Source organism: Pteropus vampyrus, unplaced genomic scaffold (genome assembly GCF_000151845.1).
Source record: "Pteropus vampyrus isolate Shadow unplaced genomic scaffold, Pvam_2.0 Scaffold140, whole genome shotgun sequence".
Classification (NCBI taxonomy): Eukaryota; Metazoa; Chordata; class Mammalia; order Chiroptera; family Pteropodidae; genus Pteropus; species Pteropus vampyrus.
Window position 1 is genome coordinate 3,363,572 of NW_011888921.1, and position 7,939 is coordinate 3,371,510.

Here is a 7,939-nt window from a genome sequence, read left to right on the forward strand (position 1 = left end):
GAAGGAAAGGAGGAGGGGAAAGGCAGGGGGTATATAGGTGTAAAAGGGGTCAAATATGTGGTGACGGAAAGAAATCTAACTATGGGCAGTGAACACACAATGCAATATATATACGACATACTGTTGAATTGTACACTTGAAACTTATTGATCAGTGTCACCCCAGTAATTTTTAATAATAATAAAAAATAAAAAATTTTTAAAAAGGAACAAACCATTGACACACATAATTTGAATGTATCTCCAGGGAATTTAGCTGAGTGAAAAAAAGCCAATTCCAAAAGGTTACATACTGTATGGTTTCGTTTATGTAACATTTTGAAATGACAAAGTTTGAGAAATGGAGAACAGCTTAGTGGTTGCGAGGAGTTAGGGACGAGAAAGGTGGGGGCTATTTGGGAGGGCTGTGGATATAGGTATAAAAGAACAAACTGAAGGATCTTTATGGTGTTGGAATTTGGCTGTGGTGGTGAATGCATGAATGCACACATATGATAAAACTGCATAGAGCTTAATATACACACACACACACATAGACACATACTCATTACCACAAGTAAAACTGCAAAGATCTGAATAAGTGTTTTATATCAATGTTAAAATTCTGGTTATGACATTATATTATAATTTTGCAAAATATTACCATTGACGAGAACTGTGCAAAATGTACAAGGACTCTCTCCATATTATTTCTTATAACTGCATGTAAATCTATAATTAAAACAATAAAAAAAGGTCAATGAAAAAAAGGTCACTCTGACTGCCTTATAGAGAATAGATTCCAAGCAGTGGTTGTCCCACTTCAGTGCCTGGGGGCCTGCAAAACACAGATTGCTGGGCTCTGTCTCCAGAATTTCGGAATCAGCCAATCTGGGGTGGGGCCTGAGAATTTGCATTCCTAACAAATTCCCAGGTGATGCTGATGCTTCTGGTTGGGGAACTACACTTTGAGAACCACTAAAGTAAAGGGTCATTGTGGCTTTCTCCCATTTTTATTCATTTTGAAAAGGAAAAAAAAAAGCAGAGAGTTTGGCTTTTCCTCGGTGTTTCTTTTCACAAAGCCCCGAGTTTCCGTGCTGGAGTCCTGCAAGGCTGGGTCTCTGGACTGCTCTCGCCTTTGTCTTCTAGGGCAGCGTTGATATATGGATTAGAGCGATAGTGTTCAAAGTGTAGCCCCCAGGCGGGTAGCATCAGCATCCCCTGGGAACCTGCTGGAAATGCATAGTTTGGGGCTCCACCCTAGACCTAGGGAATAGAAAGCTCCCAGGGGAGGATCCTGCACTCTGTGTTTAACAAGCCCAGCAGGTGATTTTTTTTTTTAAACACCTACAGCACCTGGTATTCCTAGGTGGTCTCCCATCCAAGTACTAACCAGGCCCAACCCTGCTTAGCTTCCGAGATTGGGCACGTTCAGGGTGGCATGGTGGTAGCAGGTGATTTTGATGCATGCCAGAAGTTTGAGGACCACTGGATTAAAGAGCAGCAAGAGAAGATACTGGGAAGCCATTTAGGACCTTTTCAGTTAAAACTAATAAGTATGAAGTGCCTTCCAGGTATGCGTAATTTCAAATCAAGATGTAGCTAAGGAAAAACTGAGCTGTGTTTTTCTTAGACTAGTAGGGCTTCTAGTCTCTTACCAATAGATGCAGGAGACAGTGCTAACTTACTTGCTAACTTATCTCCTCCACAGCCAGCGCTGGTCTAATTAACCAATTAAGGGAGCATAAAGCACACAGAAAGAATAAAGCCCAAGATTAACACTACATGGCAATTAGTGGTATTAGGCAGTGTCCATTATATGCTCATAAGTATATCAACATGTTGATCTTAAAAGGGAATACAACCAGACCATGTCCATGAGCTGCCAGGTTTCAGGGGCCTCTTATTTACTGCAGGTCATAGGACAAATTGCTCCTTGAACAATTACATTTCAGGTTGTTTAACTCTGCCATCCCAGCTGCCTGTTAAAGGCCTACTCTTTTCTCCATTATGCTGCTGTGAGGGTTCTGGAAGTAGAGAGCAGTATCTGGTTTCTCGGTTCCCTTCTATTCCTAGCTGTGATTTTAGAGATGGCTGGCTGTCAACATTCAGAGACATGGTAAGTCACTGGGGACCACAGGTCAGGGTGCATGTGTGAGTGACTAGGTCTAATACCAGCTCTGCACATGAGTCATCACTGCTCTATTTGCAGAACAAAGCAAAGATTGCCAGGTGATCTTCAATGCCTGACTTGGCTCAATGGCTATCTAAGTGGATGTTAAGTTAAAATAATTCTACTCATCTATTGCTCTGCTTGCAAATGAACCAGGAAAATGTCTAAAACTTTAATACTTTTTAATACTTAGGGGGAAATTGACAGCTCTCAAAAATGCTCTTTTCTTGAGAACTTGTTTAAGGTCTTTTGAAATTTCTCACCAACTTGCCTTTGTAAAGAGATAGTATGGTGTACAGGAAAGAACCTGAGTGTTGGAATCAAATTTACGCTTGAATAGCAGAACTACTGCTTAAAAGCTGTTTGATTGGTCAAGCCACTCAAATTCTCTAAGCCTCAGGTTTCCATCCATAATACGGGCTAAAATGCCTGCCTTATGTGGTTGATTTGAGAAAAACAAAACGACACATGTACAGTTCCTGACATGTATTTGGCACAAAAATCTCTTGATTCCTTTCTCCTAGTATTAAAGATAATTGCTTGATGTTGATATGAGTTTCCCCCCATAAGTTTAATAACGTACAAAAAAAATACAAAGGATTGTATGATAGTTTGCTTTCTCGTGTGTGTGTGTTTTTTTTTCTCCACTGCTTCAAGCATAAAGTCAGTCCATCCTAGGTTCAGTCAGTTCTAGTCCATTTGCCAAGGATCCTATCACTCCTTTTATGGCCTGAAAAGTGATATTCATATCTGGAAAGCACCCAAATCATAACGATACTTCAGCTCGTTTGTCAGACAGGGCTACAAAAACAGGCTATAAAATATTAAAAGGAATGGAATTCTTTTCCTATACCTCCAAAAGAACTGAATAAACTAAATGCTTAAACTAGTATGACAAAAATCATGCTATGATATATGATTATAACAAAATGATAAATAAGATATAAGTTGCTAATATTCAACTCTATAAATAGTAAAAACAACTTACTCTCTGTAGAACATTAGGCCTTGGTTTAATCTTAAAATAAGATAAATATTTAAAATATTTTGGGGAGTGAAAACCAACAGACATAGACTCTGGCTGAAAATAAGTTTTGTTAAAAAGAATAATATTTTGTAAAAATTAAATGTAAATGCCTTTTGGCCTGGGGCTCACTCTCCAGCGAGCCACAGTTCATATCACCTTTGTTATTTCATGCCCACTGGCCCACCTGCTTCATATATTACGGGGCTTGCCAAGCCTGTGAAAGCATTTGAATTTGTAGACCCCATTCCCAACCCTTGAGATCAAATCACTGGGCTCCTGCTCAGGCAACTAGGCTCCAAAAGAAGGAGCCTTAGCAGCACATCTGACCTGGCCTTTGGGTAAAATTTTCCCTTTTCAGCATGAAGATGGTAGCAGTTTCCTGTGGTAAGAAACCTTTGAGTAACTTTTGCTCCTCCAGAATTTCCAAAAATCTTATCAAGAATCTCTGTATTAAATATGATCTATGTTTATGTTTGAAGTACCTAGTAAGGTTTCTGTTTTCCTTTTTGGACTCTGACCGATATAGAGCCAGACTGAACACAATTACAAAGGAAACCAAAGCTCAATCCATGCACTTACCAATATTCATAAACATGAGAAGCAAATTATTGGTCACTAGGCCTTTAAGGAAAACGACAGCATGAAAGAGAAAGGCCAAGATGAACAAGAGAAACACACTAGAGAAAAGGAGATAACTTGGTAGACAAACAAGAATTTCCAATTTAAAAAACATAAAATCAGAATTAAGATTTTGCGGCCAAAAATAAGAACAGGTTGCTATGAAAATGGAGCAATCAGAAAATGGGAAAGACTTTATTGTGGTTAAAAATACAATTGCCCGAATGAAAAAGAAAATAATTAATTAATGGTCTGAATAATGAATTGGACAACTTGAAAAGTTAATGATATGAAAGGTAAATTTAAAGAACTCTTTAGAAAATATATAATAAAGAGTCAATGATGTGGGAACTAATCGTAGCACTTAATATGTTCTAAATGCTTTCATTATAATAGCTCATTTAATTTTTATAACAACTCTCTGAGCTGAGAACTATTATTATACACAGGGAGAGGTTAAGTAACTTGCCCAAAGTCACACAGCTAATGGGGTAGTAGAGCAATCCAGAGAATCTGACCCCAGAGACCTTATTCTTAACTAGTATTCTTCATTGCCTATTAAAAAAATAGAAGATAAGAGATATGGAAGATATATTTAGGAAGTCCAATAGCCATGTAATTAGAGTTCCATAAGAAACAACCAGGATGAATAAAAGGAAGAAAATAATTGAGAAACAAGAGTAGAAAATGTACTCAGCTGCAGAAAGACTTGAAAGGTCCCACTAAGCGCCAATAATGACGTTTAAAAATATCATATTGAGACACACTTGTAAAATTTCAGAACTCCAGGATAAAAGGAAAAACTTAAATGCATTCGGAGAAAAAACAACTAGCTAAAGAATACTGTAAATTAGGTTAACATTAGATGTTTCATATATAACAATGGAATAATAATTTGTAAATTCTAAAGTTTTGAATTTGGAATTCTCCATGCAGACAAATATTAATCAAGTGAGCAGGCAAAATAAAGACATTCTTGGACATGTAAGAGTTCAGATGTCTAGAATCTATTGTTATTCAAATAGACAAACCAACAAAATATAAAAAGTATCTTAGTTTGGGCTGTTACAACAGAAACCACTGGGTGGCTTATAAACAATAGACATTTATTTCTCACAGTCTGGAGGCTGGGAAACCTAAGATCAAGGTGCCAACAGAATAGGTGTTTGGTGAGCCTTGGTGACTTCATATAAGCCTGACTCCTAGTTCACAGATGACTGCCTCTCACTGTGTCCTCACATGGCAGATGGGGTAAGAGAGCTCTATGGAGTCCCTTTTATAAGAGCATGGATCCCTCAAGATCCATCCATGTTGTTGCAAATAGCAATATTTCTTTTTCTTTATGTCTAAGTAATATTCCATTATATATATGTAGCTCATCTTCTTTATCCAATCATCTGTCAAAGGACACTTAGGTTGTTTCCATGTCTTGACTATTGTGAATAACGTTGCAGTGAACATAGAGGTGCATATATCTTTACAAATCAGTGTTTTCAAAATTTTCAGGTAGATACCCAAAAGAGAAATTGCTGGGTTATAAAGTAGTTCTATTCTAGCCTAGTCCTCTTTGAGGAACCTCCACACTATTTTCCATAGTGGCTGTATAGGAAAAGGGTAAGAACCATATGATTTCACTCATATTGTGATATAAAACAAAAGCCAACAAATAAATAAACACAACAAACAAACACACTCAGACACAGACAAAAGTATGCTGGTTACCAGGGACAAAGGAGTCGGGGAGAGGATGAAGAAAGTAAATGGGATCAAATGCATGATGACAAAAGAAGACTAGACTTTGGGTGGTGAGCACAAAATGCAACATATAGATGATGTATTATAGAATTGTATTCCTGAAATTTATGTAATGTTATTAACCAATATTATCCCTAATAAATTTAATTTAAAAATAAATAGTCACATGGATGAAAAGTACAGCATAGAGGATATAGTCAATAATATTGTAATAACTATATATGATGCCAGATGGGTACTAGACTTATTGGGGTGATCACTTCATAAGGTATAAAAATGTCTAATCACTATGTAGTACACCTGAAAGTAATATAACATTGTATGTCAACTATAACTGAAAAATAAATTAAAAATAAAAATTTTTTTAAAAGAGCTTTAATTCCATTTATTAGGGCTCCACCTTCATGACCTAATCACCTTCTGAAGGCCCCACATCCAAACACCATCACATTGGGGAATAGGTTTCAACATATAGATTTTAGGGGGACACAAACATTCAATATATAGCAAAATTATTCCAAGGAAAAAGGAGTACTTGAGATACAAAAACATCAGCAATTGAGTTTGATTCAGAAATGAAAGGCTCTAGAACAAAATTAAAAGTGAATTTATTACAGTGGAGCTTGTGAAAGGTCCTCTTCAAAATAGTATTAACGACAATAATATATTTATTTCTCTGCTCAGTATTTGGTTCTACAAGCAAAATATTTACATAATCACGATGTAAGTAATGTAATATAAATGACTTTTCAAATTATTATTTGAGATTTTTAAAAATGATGCTCATGTGATTTTTTAAATATCTAATAAAAGATAACAAAAAATCATTGAGTGTCTCTAATTATAAAGAGATTAAATCCCAAAAAAGAAAAACTCAAAACAAAATACAAACAGATTATAATTATCTGTCAAAATTATTCCCTGATTTGGGGAGAAAAAACACTTTGCTTCCACATTTTTTTCAGAAGAATGAGAACATGTTTTTTCTTGATTGTGCCTCAGCTATTCTTGAACAGACAAGCTACAACACCTTCCAGCAATCTTAAAGAAATTGCGAGTCAGTAATTGCTAGATATAGGCAATGAGTTGAGACCAACTTTATACTTTAGATGTGCTTTATCTGTATCTAAAAATTAGATGTGCTATATCTGTATCTAAAAGTTATCTCAAACTTTCTTAGTTAGCTAAGCATTTTGAGAAGTCAAATCACAAGCACCACGTTTTGCATTTTTCATTTCTGGAGTTTATAAATAGATTAAATTAAAATGTAGTAAATATGGTGAGTAAAACCATATAAAATTATAAGCATATAATATTATAATGTTTTCTGTTTGCCTATTTTTCTCCTGCTTCCTCAACTTCAAATAACTTAGTTTATTTACAGCTATAATGGTATCTTGGCAACCTAATACAAGAAAAATATTAAACTCAGAGCAAGTGTCTCTAGGTGATATAAATCTAAATATCATTTTAGAATTTTCGCAATAAAATGAAACCAAATCTCACTCTATAAAAAATATTTATTTCATCTCTTATATGTCTCAATAGGCTTAAAAAAGATAAATAATTTTGAAATACATAGGAACATACAAGTATCCTGTTGCAGGTTTATCTTTTTAAAAGTACATAAGTGGATTCAATTTATTAATTCCATTTCAGAGTCATGTTGGTGGACAATAATTCTGTGTCTTCTGGAGTTAGTGGGAGGAAGAATGTGGGAAGATCGATTTAAGAGAAAGTTTAACTTGCTTCGAAGTCAGACTTCTTTGAACTAGGAATAAATTCTTATACCTCATCAGTCTGTGTTGATTTGCATATGAGTCAAATACATTTTAGCTTTGGAGTTATAGTTGAGAAACAATGTTCAGTATTTCCTCTACCTCCAAATCAAGATGTAAAAGTAAGTCAAAATAAGGGCTATAAGTGCTGATGAACATTACTGCAGAACAAGAGGCTACTAAGGGTAATTGGAAACTTCGATGGGTATCATATGGTCATTCATTAATCCTTCCATTCATTTACAAAACATTTACTGAGAGCTTCCTATGCATTACAGACTGTGCTAAACTCTGAGAAATCAAGGAAGAAACAAACAAACAAACAAACAAACGTGGTACCTGCCATCAAGGGAGATTAAACTTGTCAATTAGATTGCATCTAATACAGAATATAGACTATAGGAAGATTATTCTCTGTCACTCTCTCTCTCTTTTTAGCTGTAAATTTACAATTTGTTAAACCAGATTCTGCTACTGAAATTAGCTAAACTCTGATTTGAAATAAAGTTCTCGTGAAAGCTGTGCATTGTCAGAACCGAAGAAAAATTTCCTGTTAAATGTGGCATATTTATCGCATGGTTATCTTCTTTTGCTGCCTAACTCCATTAAA

The 7,939-nt window shown here is 35.5% G+C and overlaps 1 pseudogene; it reads right to left on the reverse strand.

Moving 5' to 3' along the window:
- Positions 1–1,322: 1,322 nt before the first annotated feature.
- On the reverse strand, positions 1,323–1,431 carry LOC111744801 (annotated as a pseudogene).
- Positions 1,432–7,939: the final 6,508 nt, after the last annotated feature.